The sequence below is a fragment of the Drosophila rhopaloa genome, unplaced genomic scaffold, assembly GCF_018152115.1.
Source record: "Drosophila rhopaloa isolate 14029-0021.01 unplaced genomic scaffold, ASM1815211v1 contig_170, whole genome shotgun sequence".
Lineage (NCBI taxonomy): Eukaryota > Metazoa > Arthropoda > Insecta > Diptera > Drosophilidae > Drosophila > Drosophila rhopaloa.
Genome location: NW_025335051.1, coordinates 310,817 through 325,634, shown reverse-complemented (window position 1 = coordinate 325,634; position 14,818 = coordinate 310,817). Strand labels below are relative to the sequence as shown.

At 45.9% G+C, this 14,818-nt stretch overlaps 1 protein-coding gene across 1 annotated transcript in view; it reads left to right on the top strand.

The window, feature by feature from the left end:
* The window catches only part of LOC123037548 (synaptosomal-associated protein 25), a 263,247-nt gene that overhangs the window by 870 nt on the left and 247,559 nt on the right, over positions 1-14,818 (top strand). The window lies entirely within an intron of this gene.

Genomic DNA, 14,818 nt, shown 5'->3' with positions numbered 1-14,818 from the left:
TTATTCAACTTCCTTTTTGAGCAGTTTGAGCTATTTGCCAACTCTTCAATGCAATAACGAGACATGGACACTTCCCAGAGAGATGGAAAAAGTCGATCATCATAATGATACCAAAACCTGGCAAAGACCGCACAATTGCTCATATAGACCAATTAGTTTACTAACGTGTCTAACTCTTCGAAAAATGCTTCTTGGCACATATTACCCCATATCTCAGAACACACAACAAAATCCCGACTCATCAAATCGGCTTTCGAGAAATCATGGAACCATCGAGCAAGTCAACCGCATAAATCCGAAATGCATTCGAACAAAGGGAGTACTGCACTGCGATATTTCTGGACGTATCACAAGCTTTCGACAGAGTATGGTTAGAAGGTTTAATGCAAAAAATAACATAAATGCTCCCAACTAACACTCACAAACTTCTGAAGTCATACCTTTACAACAGGAAATTCTCAGTAAGATGTAATGTTGCCATGTCCGATGACTACATCATCAGAGCCGGAGTTCCTCAAGGCAGCGTGTTCGGGCCAACACATTACCTTATCTACACTGCGGACATCCTAACGAGCAGGCAACTAACCATATCCACTTTTACTGATGACACAGCGATCCTAAGCCGATCGAGATGCCCCAAGCAAGCAACGGCGCAACTTGCTAAGCACCTGGAGGCAGTGGAGAAATGGTTATCCGACTGGCGAATCAAAGTTAACGAACAAAAATACAAACACGTAACGTTCACACTCAACAGGCAAGACTGCCCTCCACTTACTCTAAACAAAACCGTGGTTCCGATAGCAAATGAAGTAACATTTCTTGGCGTACACCTCGATAGACGTCTTACTTGAAGCCAAAAGAACACAATTAAAGCTCTAAGCCAACAGCCTTCAGCAGTTTTCGTCTTCGCCACAGCGACCTTCCAATCCAGCTCTAATTATTAGGACGATGAAGTCTCTATTCAGTTAAAATTAAACTGTTTGATAATATATTATTTTAAGATTTGCAACCTTATTGTTAGACTCATAAAGAGAAGATCCAATAAATAAAAACCAAGCTTTAACACAAAAAAAAAAATTAAGCTGAAGTCGAAAATACAAATTAAAATATAAAATTCAAGACTTATTGTACACAAAACGAAACAAACGTGATTACGCCCTTCTTGACCGGGTCCTTAAGAAGATTGATATGTTAGCTTTTTAAGAGAAGCAAAAGCCCAATTTTGTTTGTCTATAACTAAGTGTACACTTGTTTCAGATTAAAAAAAAGAAAGGAAAGCTAACTTTGGGCGGAGCCGAAGTTGATATACCCTTGCAGAATATTCTGTAAGTTATATTCTACAAAATTATTCATATGATGCATTCTTAATACTCATAAAAAATCCCAACTTCCTAACTTTAAAAACACCAAAGTTATGACATTTCCAGTCGTTCAGTTATATGGCAGCTAAAAGATATAGTCGGCCGATCCTTATGAAATTGGGTGTGTCGGATTGATTGGCCAAAAATAGAAAATCCCAACTTCCTAACCTTAAAAACACCAACGTTATGGCTTTTCTGATCGTTCAGTTATATGGCAGCTATATGATATAGTCACCCGATCCGGCTCGTTCCGACTTATATACTACATGCAATAGAAAGACAACTTTTGGGAAAGTTTCAAGCAGATAGCTTTAAAACTGAGGGACTAGTTTGCGTAGAAACGGACGGACGGACAGACATACAGACAGACGGACATGGCTAGATCGACTCTCCTGGTGATGCTGATCAAGAATATATATGCAAATGTCTTCTTCACTGCGTTGGAAACTTTTGACTGAAATTATAATACCCACTGCAAGGGTATAATAATATGTATATTTTCATTAACTGGCTTAGGGTTGTAACTGTCGATTTCTCGGTAAGCATATCTTATGTGTGTCATCTTCGTCTTTGTCAACTGATACAACCTCGATTGAGTTGAGAGGCTCAATCAAAAGAGCGATCAGATATTTGAGGGCTAACGACGCTTTGCACTGCTTGTAGCGATGTGGACGCTTGAAGACTAGCACATCGTAGAAGAATAAATGCTTAGAGAAATACTGTTACACAAATTTTTGCTAAATTCTTAATAAACTATTTATCAACTACACTATTACATATAGTGGCTTTATCCCATTTAAGGCATATGATTCATCTTGTAAGAATGCTTTCTCGGCCGGGGTACAGATCTCAGTAGGATCCAAGAGTCCTTTACAGGAAAATTGTAAATCACCGAAACACCGGCATAGAGAGCCCGGTGATGGGGAGTCTTCACCGAAGGTTCTTATTTGTGTCGAAGAAAACGCAGACGACGCTGATCGTGTAGCCTTGTATTTCGCGTCAGAGTCGAAAAATTCGGGAGGGTATTTTGCGGGCGTTTGAATCCTGTATTTCACGTCAGGGGCGAAAAATTCACCGGGCTGAACCTTCGGGCGAGGCCGAGCCGGGATACTTTGCGGGTGTCGGGTAGTAAGAGGACGGAAAGGTTAGACTCGGTCGACCGGCCGGGACGGGTGTCCAAAACTACGACAGAGGCGAAGATACTAGGATGATGGAAACTTGTGAAAACTAAGATAACGGATCCGGCGGTACTGGTGGTGAACGGGAAGGATGTCCACGTTCAGGCCCAAAGCAGCTGTGGGAATGAGGTTAGGTTAGATTTTCTTATCCGACTAAGAAATGAAAAACACATGATCGGAAGGTGCGATCATATATTCATAACAATTTATTCAAGTTATCCTACACCGTTTTGAGCGCATGAAAACGTCGTACTAACCTCTTTAAAATCACCCGCGAACAACAGCGTAATACTCGCGATCAGAAGGCCGAGAGTGGTCGCGTCAGGCGTCACTGTTGGCCTATCCTGCAATCCTCAACACACGGAAAAACTCGAGGAGCACACGCGGTTTTTCGAAGCCTCGGTAAGCCGTCTCCCGATCACACGTCTTATTCGTTCCGCGATCCCGAGAGAAGCGCTGCTCCACTATTGCTGAACGACCGCCTTCCCTTTTTCTGCCTTTTCCCGCATTTGGTATTTCTAGTATTTTGCTACTAATGGTATCTTAGCTCCTGTGCTTTTCTAGAATTTAACGTGTCTTGGCTTGGTGGCGTTGCCACCCCGGGTTTTGAACTTAGATATAACTTATTTATTCTTAATATGACTTAATATTTATTGTGCTTCACGATATCTCTCTTAAAACTATTATAATGGTAGTAACAATAATTGTGACGTACACGCCTTCTAGGCGGGTTCGTCACACCCCCCTTTTCTTCCCGCTGCGCAATGGAGAGGCACCCGTCGTTCTTGATGGTGACGGTAATCAGTCCACGACTGATCCGGGTTGCTACCTTCCGGTCTACCTGCCCTACGACACGCCGAGGCAGACAGCGTAGGTTGTTACCTCCGATCCAATCTTCCGGTAGTGGGCAAAGGTCGTCTACGCTTTTTCCGACTGGTCAACCTCCATCGCACTAGCTTCAGTCTTGCTCTAGTTCATGATTCTCCTATTCAGTGAGCGGTTCGCCAGGAAGAGCGCAACTGGGGAATCGTTGGGGGTCCCCACCTTCCCGCGACCTGGTCCAGAGGTCACTCGTAACCCAACGGTGAGAACGTTCAGCGCAGACTCCAGAGGGTATGGTCTTGACTATCTGGTCTTGCTGAGACGACGTCGAGAAGGAACGGCGAAACAGAGGCCTTTCTTCTTCGTCATTTTCGCTGTCTGTGACCAACTCAAAGCCCCAGATTCTCGAAACAAGAAACGACCGGTGTTGGCATTCCCATTTCGGGTGTCTGGGTCAAGCGACGTGAGTCCAGCCGGTTGGGTGGCGAGGTTTGGGTTCTCCGGTTTGACACCTTCTGTGGATGGTCCTTTCCGCCTACTGGGGACGTTTGGACCCCTTGAGAGAACGTTGCTGGGGCCGTCGAAACTCGTTGCGGTGGAGTTGTTGGACATTCAGATCCTTTAGCAGCTTCCCCTTCTGCTACGTCGAACGGCGAACGATCGGCCTCGAGGTCAACTCCTACGCCGGCTTCCAGCGCCGGGCATGGAGGTGGGAGTGGGGGCTCTTCCAGGCACTTTAATGAGCACCGAACGGACGTCAAAGCGCATGAGCGACACATATCCGTCGTCCTTGGGGATAGCCGTTCGGTGAGCTGTCTCCAGAGCGTGGTGGTCGGCTGAATCGGTCGGAGTCGTGGTCGGTAGCGTTATCCTCGTCGTCGTCGTGACGGTACGAGGGTGGGCGGGGGTGACGTGCTGGCTGACTCCACAGGCCTCCGCGGAGTCCAGCAAAACGTGAGTCACCGGGATCCTGGATCGTTGTCCAATCGCATTGAGCTACCCCCGGCTTCGTCATCGGAGGTGGGGAACTCCTCCTCCTCTATTACTCCATACTATTACATCGTCCATTTGAAACAGTAATCTAGACTTATTGGTATAACCCTACCTTTGAGCTCCCTACCTAACGGTGTAGCTTACAAAGGACTCGTAAATCTTAACCTATTATAAGCATGGATCTTAAAGTTATTCCGCGGTTCCAAGCCTCTTACCGTGCCGGGTGTCAAGGGTGTCCACTGCATAGTAGGGTTTAGTAGGGTTCGGTCTCCTGGACGCTGCAGCCATACCAAGTTCGGAGATGTGAACTTCGCGACGGTATAGGGACCGTCATATTTAGGAGCGAGTTTGGAGGCGAAATCCTCAGTCGCTTTTGGTCGCACGATGTTTGTGCCCATCGATGTTTTCGATGTTTTCAAAAAAAACATCGAGTGAAACATCGATGTTTTAAAAAAAAAAAAACGCAAAACAGTACAAACGATAACAATGAGGTTTATTTGAGATCAATTAAAGTGTCTATTTTTGTTGAGGAAAAGAAGTTTATCAACAACTTCAGGTTTAAGCCTTGTTCTGCGATCAGATACAGTTTGTTCAGCTTTGATGAACACCCTTTCAGACTCATAGGACGAGGCTCGTACACAGAAATATTTTTTTGCAACCAATTTTAATTCGTTGTCATCAGTCATCTGTAAAAAGTATTTCTTATTTTTGTTTGTCATAATTATTTAAAAATCATACCTCCAAATACTTTAAGGGGTCGCAAGTGTCAGAAGCGTTTTCCTTTTCCATAAATTGACTTGTGGCAATAATGGCATCGTCTCGGGTGGACACACCACCAACACCACCAACTAGCAATCCCAAATATTATCAACAATTTTGTTAGTTGTTAGAAAAAAATTAAGAAATTAATTTACTTACAATTTGTTCGCACCGAGCGCAGAGTTGTTAGTGGTTCGTGACCATCATCGATGGTTTCGATGTTTTGAAAACATCGATGTTATCGATGTTCCACTCGATGTTTCTGCACCTCTACTTCCACGCCGAGCTTAGTAAAGTAGTCTTTTAGGGCCCGACTTGTGAATTGGGTTCCATTGTCGCATACGAACTTACGGGCGAATGGGCGCACGAGTATACCCTCCCGAAACGCTTTCTGTACTACAGCAGCGGTGGCTTTCCGGAGTGGGAAAGCGGTGGCATTCCATTTGGAGAACAAGAAACATCGAGTTCCCTTGTTTAGATCGGGGCGGTGGACCTACAAATTCAGCACAAAGAATGTCGAAGGGTTCGCTTACGACGTGGGTTGGCATTTTCCCTGCTGCTTTGGTCTAAATTTCTGGCAAGACTCACAGTGCAGAACGTGGTATTTTGCGTCGCGGTTCATAACAGGCCAGAACAGGCCGGTAACCCATGTTCCTATAGAGCTGGCTGTTATTTAGCATATAGTCAGCGAACTTCTCAGGCTCGTCGTGTATCTTGTCTTTTATCTGCCCGATCCATTCGCAGTGGTCCTCAAGCTTGAAGTACTTCACAGGGCTGTCGCGAAAGCGTATCGGACACGACGATCAGCTTCCCTCGTCGGTAGCGCACGTCGAATTGGAACTGTTGTAATTCTCAATAGAATTTAACTATTTGAGAGCCAAGTGGTTGGTAACGACTTTGAATCGGTAGCCCTCCAGGTAGCACCACATCTTCCTAATGGCCCAGATGATGGCCAGACACTCTTTCTCTGTCGTCGTGTAGTTATGTTCCGCAGGAGTTAGTCGGCGATGACCTTCTCTTGGCCCTCGATGTCCTGGGATAACACCGCTCCCAAGCCGACGTCATTCGCGTCAGTCTGCAAAACAAACTTCTGGTCGAAATCCGGACAACCCAACACGGGGCGCTGGCCAGGCATCTTCTAATCTGTTCCAAGGTGGTTCGCTGTACCGGTCCCTAGGTCCTCTTCCGACCTTTCTTCAGTCACTGGTTGTACGATGGTCGCGAAGCTAGGGACGTATCTCCGATACTATGATGCCATCCCGATCCATTGACGGAGTTTCTTTAGGTTGGTGGGGGTGTTCAACCCATTGATCGCAGACACCTTCTCTGGAAGGTACACTTCCTTGGGTTTATCCTCAAATTTGCCGCCCGCAATCTGCGGAACACTTCGGCGATGTTAACGAAGTGTTGTTTCTCCGTAGCGCTAATGACAATAATGTCATCTAAGTAAGCAAAGGCGACCGGGTCCATCTCCGCCCCAGTTACGCTGTCCAGAGCACGTTGGATGATGACATGTCGCCTTGAAGCCTTGTTGCCGCAGGCTCAATAGTGCAATCTGTTGCTCTTCGTCGTGAACTTCCGCCTCCATCCTAGCGGGTACACCAGTGTCGTTTGTCCATTGGAACCTAACCTCGACGGAGTGTGCCGCTTCTTCCCGATCGTCCCTCGTTGGTATGGGTACTGGGAGTAACAAAGGGTCTCCTACTGCTTAGGATTCATACTGCAAGTCGAGGGTGGTTTGCCCACATCGCATGCGCGTTCCTGCTGCTTTGAGGAATTTCTTCCCAAGTATTACTCGATCCAACATGGTGGGCATCACCGACATGGGTAAAAGTACTGTGGTGCCCGCTAACGTGACCGGGGTTCGCCATAATTTCGTGACGTCCAGACATGACCAACGCTATTTTAGTGACAAAACTTGTAAAACTTTCACTGGCGAAACTCCTCGATGCCCCGGTATCAACGGTGGCGTCTACCCACCGACTTCTATCGCTACTGTCATGAGCCCACCGTGTATTCTTAACGGGGGGTTTGTTGGGGTCGGGTCGCTGCTTCGCTCGTCTCCGCCGCACGTCCTCCGTTTCCCGAGGCATTTCGACGGCAGCACTTTATGGTTAACACTCCTACTCTGCCACAATCCCAACAGAAGTCGCGACGTGGGTTGGGGCAGTCTCGGCGGAAGTGTCCGTTCTCAACGAAGCGGGCGCTTGCCCGCTCCACGTCCACCCTCGAGGTTCCTTGCCCGATCACCCGGTGAGTCCCGGTAAGGAATTTCTTCCTGCCTGTGTAGTACTCTCCGAGTTCCGGAAGGGGTTCGGCGACCGTCGAAGTTGCGATCCCTCGTGGTTCCTGTTTGTTACTCCTGTGGTTCCACATTGAGTCGACTCGAGTTGTTTGACACTCTCGTTATCGTTAGCCATGTGGGCAAGCAGCTGATGCTCCAGCGTCGCGAATTCACTGCGGTTGATATACAGCCGGCACTCTGGAGCCATGTTTTCATGTGCTCGGTATAACTCTTCCTCGATCAGGTATGTTGTATGTATGAGGAAAGGAGAGCCTTTCAATCCTTTCCTCTGCACGTGAGTCCGATTCTCGTCCTCTAATCGTTCGAAGTATCGAGGAGGTAGAAAGAAATCCAGGAATTTCCTCCGGCAAGTTCCCCAAGAGGCGGACTGCATATGACTACTACGGAACCACTGTGGCGCCGGGCCGTCGGACATAGCCTGGATTTATCCTATACGTCGTCATCTTCTCCTCGAGTGCGGCGATGTGAGTCAACGGATCTGAGCTACTATCGAGCCGCAGGTTCCACTTATTCCACTTCTTGGGGAGCAAATGCTGAGTGGAACTCGTACTACTCCGTGCATCCTGCCCCTGTAGGCCAGTAGCCAAACGAGCACCTACTGGCGGCACCCAGACGCTGTGTGTCGTTCCTGGATGCATCCCTCGATAACGGGCTGGAACCTCGATCGGCACAGCGTCGGAATAGACGGGGATCCGGAGTGACTCCGCAAATTACCCCATCTCGTCATTCTTTCCTGCGGGGTTCATACTCACCGTCGGATTCCTTAGCAGTACTCATCGTCTGTTATTGTCTTATTTTCTTGGGCGGGCTTAATTCTTAAACTCTTCTATTTCTTCCTGACGCTGGTCGTTTCGTCTCGACTCTCCGGGCGGTTCTTCACTTTTCACGGTGGGTCTTTAGACCACTTGGATAAATCCCTAGCTAGTCTCGGTGTCCCTGTTCGGTCCAAGAGTCCTTTACAAGAAATTTGTAAATCACAGAAACACCGGACTAGAGAGTTCTGCTCCACAGGCGAACGGATAATTTTGATGGAGAGTCTTCATCGAAGGTTCTTATTTATGTCGAGGAAAACGCAGGCGACTCTTGTCGTGTAGAGTCCTAGTCTTGTATTTCGCGTCAGAGGCGAAAAAATACACCGGGCTGGACTTTCGGGCGAGGCCGAGCCGGGAGGGTACATTGCGGGCGTCGGGTAGTAAGAGGACGGAAAGGTTAGACTCGGTGGACCGGCCGGGACGGCAGAGGCGAAGATACTAGTATAATAGATCCGGCGGGCCGGAAGATAGTGAAAACTAAGATAACGGATCCGGCGGGACGGGTGTCCACGCGTAAACCCCAAAACTACGTAAAAAATAGGGAAAACTAAGATAACGGATCCGGCGGGACGGGTGTCCACGCGCAAACCCCAAAACTACGTTAGGGGGGATAGGGAACTAGAATAACGGATCCAGCGGGACGGGTGCCCACGCGCAAACCCTAAAACTACGATGGAAATGAGGAAACTACTGGATAACAGATCCGGCTGGACGGGTGTCCACGCGCAAACCCCAAAACTACGTAGGAGACGATTGTCTGGACCGAACAGGAAGGGGTCCACATACTACGGTAATATTGGCCTGTCTGCAATCCTCAACAGGCGGAAAAACTCGAGGAGCACACGTGGTTTTTCGAAGCCCCTCTAAGCCGTGTCCCGATCACATAGTATTAATAGTAATAATAGTAACAATAATTGTGGCGTACACGCTTTTTAGGCGGGTAATTATCTATATATATAAAAATGGTGCAAAAAATGTACGCCATCGCAAAACAAGAGAACGGCTGGGCCGATTTGGCTCAAATTTTTTTTCAGTTGTTTGTAATTGCCAGAAGAAGGTTAATACATAAGAAAATTTTGGGAAAACCTGCCGGAAAAGTCGCTATCGGCTCAAGAGATGTATTCATTGTTGTCCATAAAACTGTTAAAACAGCAGTCTTATGCCTTCATTGTTGTACATAAAACTGTAAAAAATCGAGTTAACGAAACATTGCCAATGTTTTAGTTGGAAATAATGCCTGCTTTTAGATCAAGACTTGGACGGCGTTCACGCAATGCGATACATTCTCAGAATGTCCGTCATAATCGAACGCAAGAAGTACGTGCAGAAATAAATGCATCGGCACGTGCCCGAATAGCACAGCTTCGCACTGTACAGAGACCACCTCAAGCCCGACAAAATGTAAGTAGAAGAAGACCAGCCGCAAATGAAAACTTAAATCGCGCTGCATTCGCATACAATTCCGAAACACCCTACAAAGATCATAGCTGCGTTGTTATTGGTTCATTGTCTGTTGTATGTCAGCATTCCAATGCACTGAAGTTTCGATTGCAAGGCCCCGGCTTATTGAAATTCAGCCCAATCAAACAGTTTTCTAAAGCTTGCACAAAAATATAACGGATGCTTTCAAATGACGTCATTTGGAGCCGAGGTTGTTCATCAACCAGGCTACAATCCGAGTTATAAGGTAATAGCGTCTCTTTATAATCAAAATGAACAACTCTCATTTTTTTAAAATTGCATCCCAACATTCAGATTCAAGGGCAATTCACCATCGAGCTGGCGCTTTGTTACCACCACCGAACAAAGATCATAAATTCCTTCAGATCTACTTCATTGGTGATTCGGAAGATGAACTAAATCAGCGTTGTGCAATTTTCACTGCAACTAAACGTGAAATTATACATCAATATCAAAATCTTCTGCATGAGCGTAATGGATTGGTCAGATTGCATTACAATGCATTCTGACGACCACAAAATCATTATCAGCGCTGACAAAAGGCCCACTGGAAGCCATGCAAGACAATTTAATGCTCCCACTATTAATGAAGTCGCAGTGGTGATTGTTGGCGAGAATGTGGAATCAAGCGGTATTGTTCTCAAGCGTCGGGATGATGGCCTATTGCAGCCTAAAATCGTCCTCTTTGTGGCGATATGTCAAGAAGTTTAAATTGTCCACGAATATGAGAGTCGCATTGCAGAATGACCCCTCCGCTGCTGAGTTCTCAAGACAACTGCTGGCGCTTGGCAATGTCGAAATTCCTGTTGATGTTTAGACTGGACTAATATCGTTCCCAGCAAATTTTTGCGAGTTCACATCGTCGAAAGAGGAACTCATCACAAAAGTGTTTCCCGACATTGCAAAAAATTATAAAAATCTCGATTGGATTAGTAAACGGGCAATAGTAGCAGCGAAGAATAAGGACGTAGATAGTTTGAATTTCGTTATTCAAAGTCAAATCGCTGGAGAACTGCATTCATACAGATCCGTTGACAGCGTGACCGACGAGGATGAAGCGACCAACTATCCGACAGAATTTTTGAACTCACTGGATGTGCCAGGAACTCCACCGCATAATTTGCAACTGAAAGTGGAATCAATTATTATAATGCGGAATCTAAATCATCCGAGATTATGCAACGGTACGCGGTTGTCCGTTAAAAAACTGATGAACAACGTGATTCATGCGACGATTATTAAGGGCAAATTTAAAGGAGAGGAAGTTCTTATCCCACGAATTCCGATTATTCCAACAGATCTTCCATTCCAATTCAAGAGGATTCAGTTCCCAGTTCGATTGGCATTTGCGATGACAATCAATAAATCGCAAGGCCAATTGTTGGATGTCTGCGGGATTAATCTGGAATATCAATGTTTTTCACATGGGCAGTGGTAGCCAGTTCGCGTGTGGGAAAGCCGTCATCATTATTTAATAAAAAAAACAAAAAATATAGTTTATCTGATCGCTCTTCACTGATTTCGAGTCAAATACGTTTTTATGAAATTTTAATTACCAGTGTTTTATTATTACTCTGGGGTTACATGAAGTCGTGAAATTGGGGCGAGACAAAGTTGGCCGGGTGCTCTAGTATTTATATATTTTACTAATTTCATGTGAACTTTATCGATTACGGTTACTTTTTTTTAAAGGCCAATTATAGGGTAAATACTACTTGGCATCGTGAAAAAAAAATTAAGAATTTTTTCCAAACCAAAATTGATAACCCCAATTATTTGCTTCCTTTTATACCTTCAAAAAAATAAAAATTAAATAATTTTATTATATCTCATATAAAATAATAAATGAAGTGAACAATAATTCGAAATGTTAGAATACTAATTAAAAAATACTATAGTCTTGTCCGCTGTTTCATCGTCTTAATCGAACGCCCATCTCAACGTTATCGTTGATCTGATGTCCGAAGAGCATATACAGGAGGCAAAACAGAATCTTTATCAGATCAAGAACTTAAGAGAAGAACGCACAAAGTGGGTGGCGAAGACGAAAACTTCAGCCCATACTGTTGTAGCATCGTGCAAAATGATATAATAGCATAGAGCGCGCTGAGTTTACTGTCGATTCGTGCACAACACAGTCGGCAAAAGCCTCAGCTGTAGTGTTGTCCATGAGAATTCGAAGAATTTATTTTCCGAAATTTTCACGCAAATCTTTCCTCAGTGGTGAGCGTTTAATTTACATCTAATGTTTTTTTTCTATTTGTAATTTCTAAATTATTTTGCAGGGGGTGATTTAGTAATTGTCTATGTCTATGTCTTATTATAAAAAAAACATCGGCGACGTGATTGAATATTTCTTTAAAATTAGACCGTTCTAATCATTTCAAAATTGTTTTTACCACAGGGTTTGGGAATGTAAAATGTTTGCGGTCAGTTTCTACTAAGAAATATTGCCCAAATTTTTAGTTAAGTCGGTCGTTTTTATTCAGTCGTGCTCTACGTAAATGATCTAGACGCATTGGCTACAGGGAGATCAAACCATCATGTTCCTACGATTCCTTAAATCATTAATGTAATAAGTTCAATCAATTCTGTATTTAATATTTATTTTGTTGAATTTAATACGGTTATAATATGCACTAATAAATGTGCATTCGGTTCGGGGCTCATTTCATGAATGTTGCCGCTTGACTTAAGAATAAGTTGGCTTGGCTTAAAATTCACATAGCTGCGCGAGCAGCGCCGCGGCCAACGCTTATGTATCTAAATTATGCATAAGTGTATATAAGCGGCGCAAGTCGCGGCCGCGCATGAGAGAGAGGGTGTTATGCTCACATGGTAACCGAATGATCGGCCGCGCATGCAGACATGCCGGCTCAGCATTTAGGATGCTCATAACATTGTTGTGTGGGTCGAATTACTCCGCACTTGAAGTGCTGGGAATATTAGGACATAAACAAATGTCACAATGTTGCAGTGATATAAGTGGTACAGTGTGTACCCGATATGTGAGCATAATAATAATTAACAAAATAACTCCATAGATTACTTAATTTTTCAAAGAGAGGGAGATGTAGTATCGGATGGCGGCATACCAAGTTCGGAGATGTGAACTTCGCGACGGTATAGGGACCGTCATATTTAGGAGCGAGTTTGGCGGCGAATTCCTCAGTCGCTTTTGGTTAGGACTGTTGTTGCAGCCATACTTGACTCCCGAGCGTTGGTCTCCATTCACGCCTTCGAAGGTTATAGTGCCTCGACTGCTCTATAGATGCGCGTTGAAGATTCGATCGTACGATGTCGAAGATTCCTTTGAGGTGTGACGCCTTGCTTCAGGACCTGTATGAAGGACCGGCGATCCAGGGGTGAGTTCGTCGTACAGCATCGCAGGCAAGCGCAGCTCCCGTCCCGGAGTGAGAGATGCGGGAGTATACCCCGTCGAGTCCGATACGCTACTATTGATAGCGAGGGAAATCTTCGGAACTTTGGTCGTCCCAATAACTCGGTGGGATTCTCCTGCGGACAATACGGAGCCGTGTACTGTACTTCCACGCCGAGCTTAGTAAAGTAGTCTTTTAGGGCCCGACTTGTGAATTGGATTCCATTGTCGCATACGAACTTACGGGCGAATGGGCGCACGAGTATACCCTCCCGAAACGCTTTCTGTACTACAGCAGCGGTGGCTTTCCGGAGTGGGAAAGCGGTGGCATTCCATTTGGAGAACAAGAAACATCGAGTTCCCTTGTTTAGGTCGGGGCGGTGGACCTACAAATTCAGCACAAAGAATGTCGAAGGGTTCGCTTACGACGTGGGTTGGCATTTTCCCTGCTGCTTTGGTCTAAATTTCTGGCAAGACTTACAGTGCAGAACGTGGTATTTTGCGTCGCGGTTCATAACAGGCCAGAACAGGCCGGTAACCCATGTTCCTATAGAGCTGGCTGTTATTTAGCATATAGTCAGCGAACTTCTCAGGCTCGTCGTGTATCTTGTCTTTTATCTGCCCGATCCATTCGCAGTGGTCCTCAAGCTTGAAGTACTTCACAGGGCTGTCGCGAAAGTGTATCGGACACGACGATCAGCTTCCCTCGTCGGTAGCGCACGTCGAATTGGAACTGTTGTAATTCTCAATAGAATTTAACTATTTGAGAGCCAAGTGGTTGGTAACGACTTTGAATCGGTAGCCCTCCAGGTAGCACCACATCTTCCTAATGGCCCAGATGATGGCCAGACACTCTTTCTCTGTCGTCGTGTAGTTATGTTCCGCAGGAGTTAGTCGGCGATGACCTTCTCTTGGCCCTCGATGTCCTGGGATAACACCGCTCCCAAGCCGACGTCATTCGCGTCAGTCTGCAAAATAAACTTCTGGTCGAAATCCGGACAACCCAACACGGGGCGCTGGCCAGGCATCTTCTAATCTGTTCCAAGGTGGTTCGCTGTACCGGTCCCTAGGTCCTCTTCCGACCTTTCTTCAGTCACTGGTTGTACGATGGTCGCGAAGCTAGGGACGTATCTCCGATACTATGATGCCATCCCGATCCATTGACGGAGTTTCTTTAGGTTGGTGGGGGTGTTCAACCCATTGATCGCAGACACCTTCTCTGGATCGGTCTGAATTCCAGTTTCTGCATGAAGAAGGTACACTTCCTTGGGTTTATCCTCAAATTTGCCGCCCGCAATCTGCGGAACACTTCGGCGATGTTAACGAAGTGTTGTTTCTCCGTAGCGCTAATGACAATAATATCATCTAAGTAAGCAAAGGCGACCGGGTCCATCTCCGCCCCAGTTACGCTGTCCAGAGCACGTTGGATGATGACATGTCGCCTTGAAGCCTTGTTGCCGCAGGCTCAATAGTGCAATCTGTTGCTCTTCGTCGTGGTCTTCCGCCTCCATCCTAGCGGGTACACCAGTGTCGTTTGTCCATTGGAACCTAACCTCGACGGAGTGTGCCGCTTCTTCCCGATCGTCCCTCGTTGGTATGGGTACTGGGAGTAACAAAGGGTCCCCTACTGCTTAGGATTCATACTGCAAGTCGAGGGTGGTTTGCCCACATCGCATGCGCGTTCCTGCTGCTTTGAGGAATTTCATCCCAAGTATTACTCGATCCAACATGGTGGGCATCACCGACAT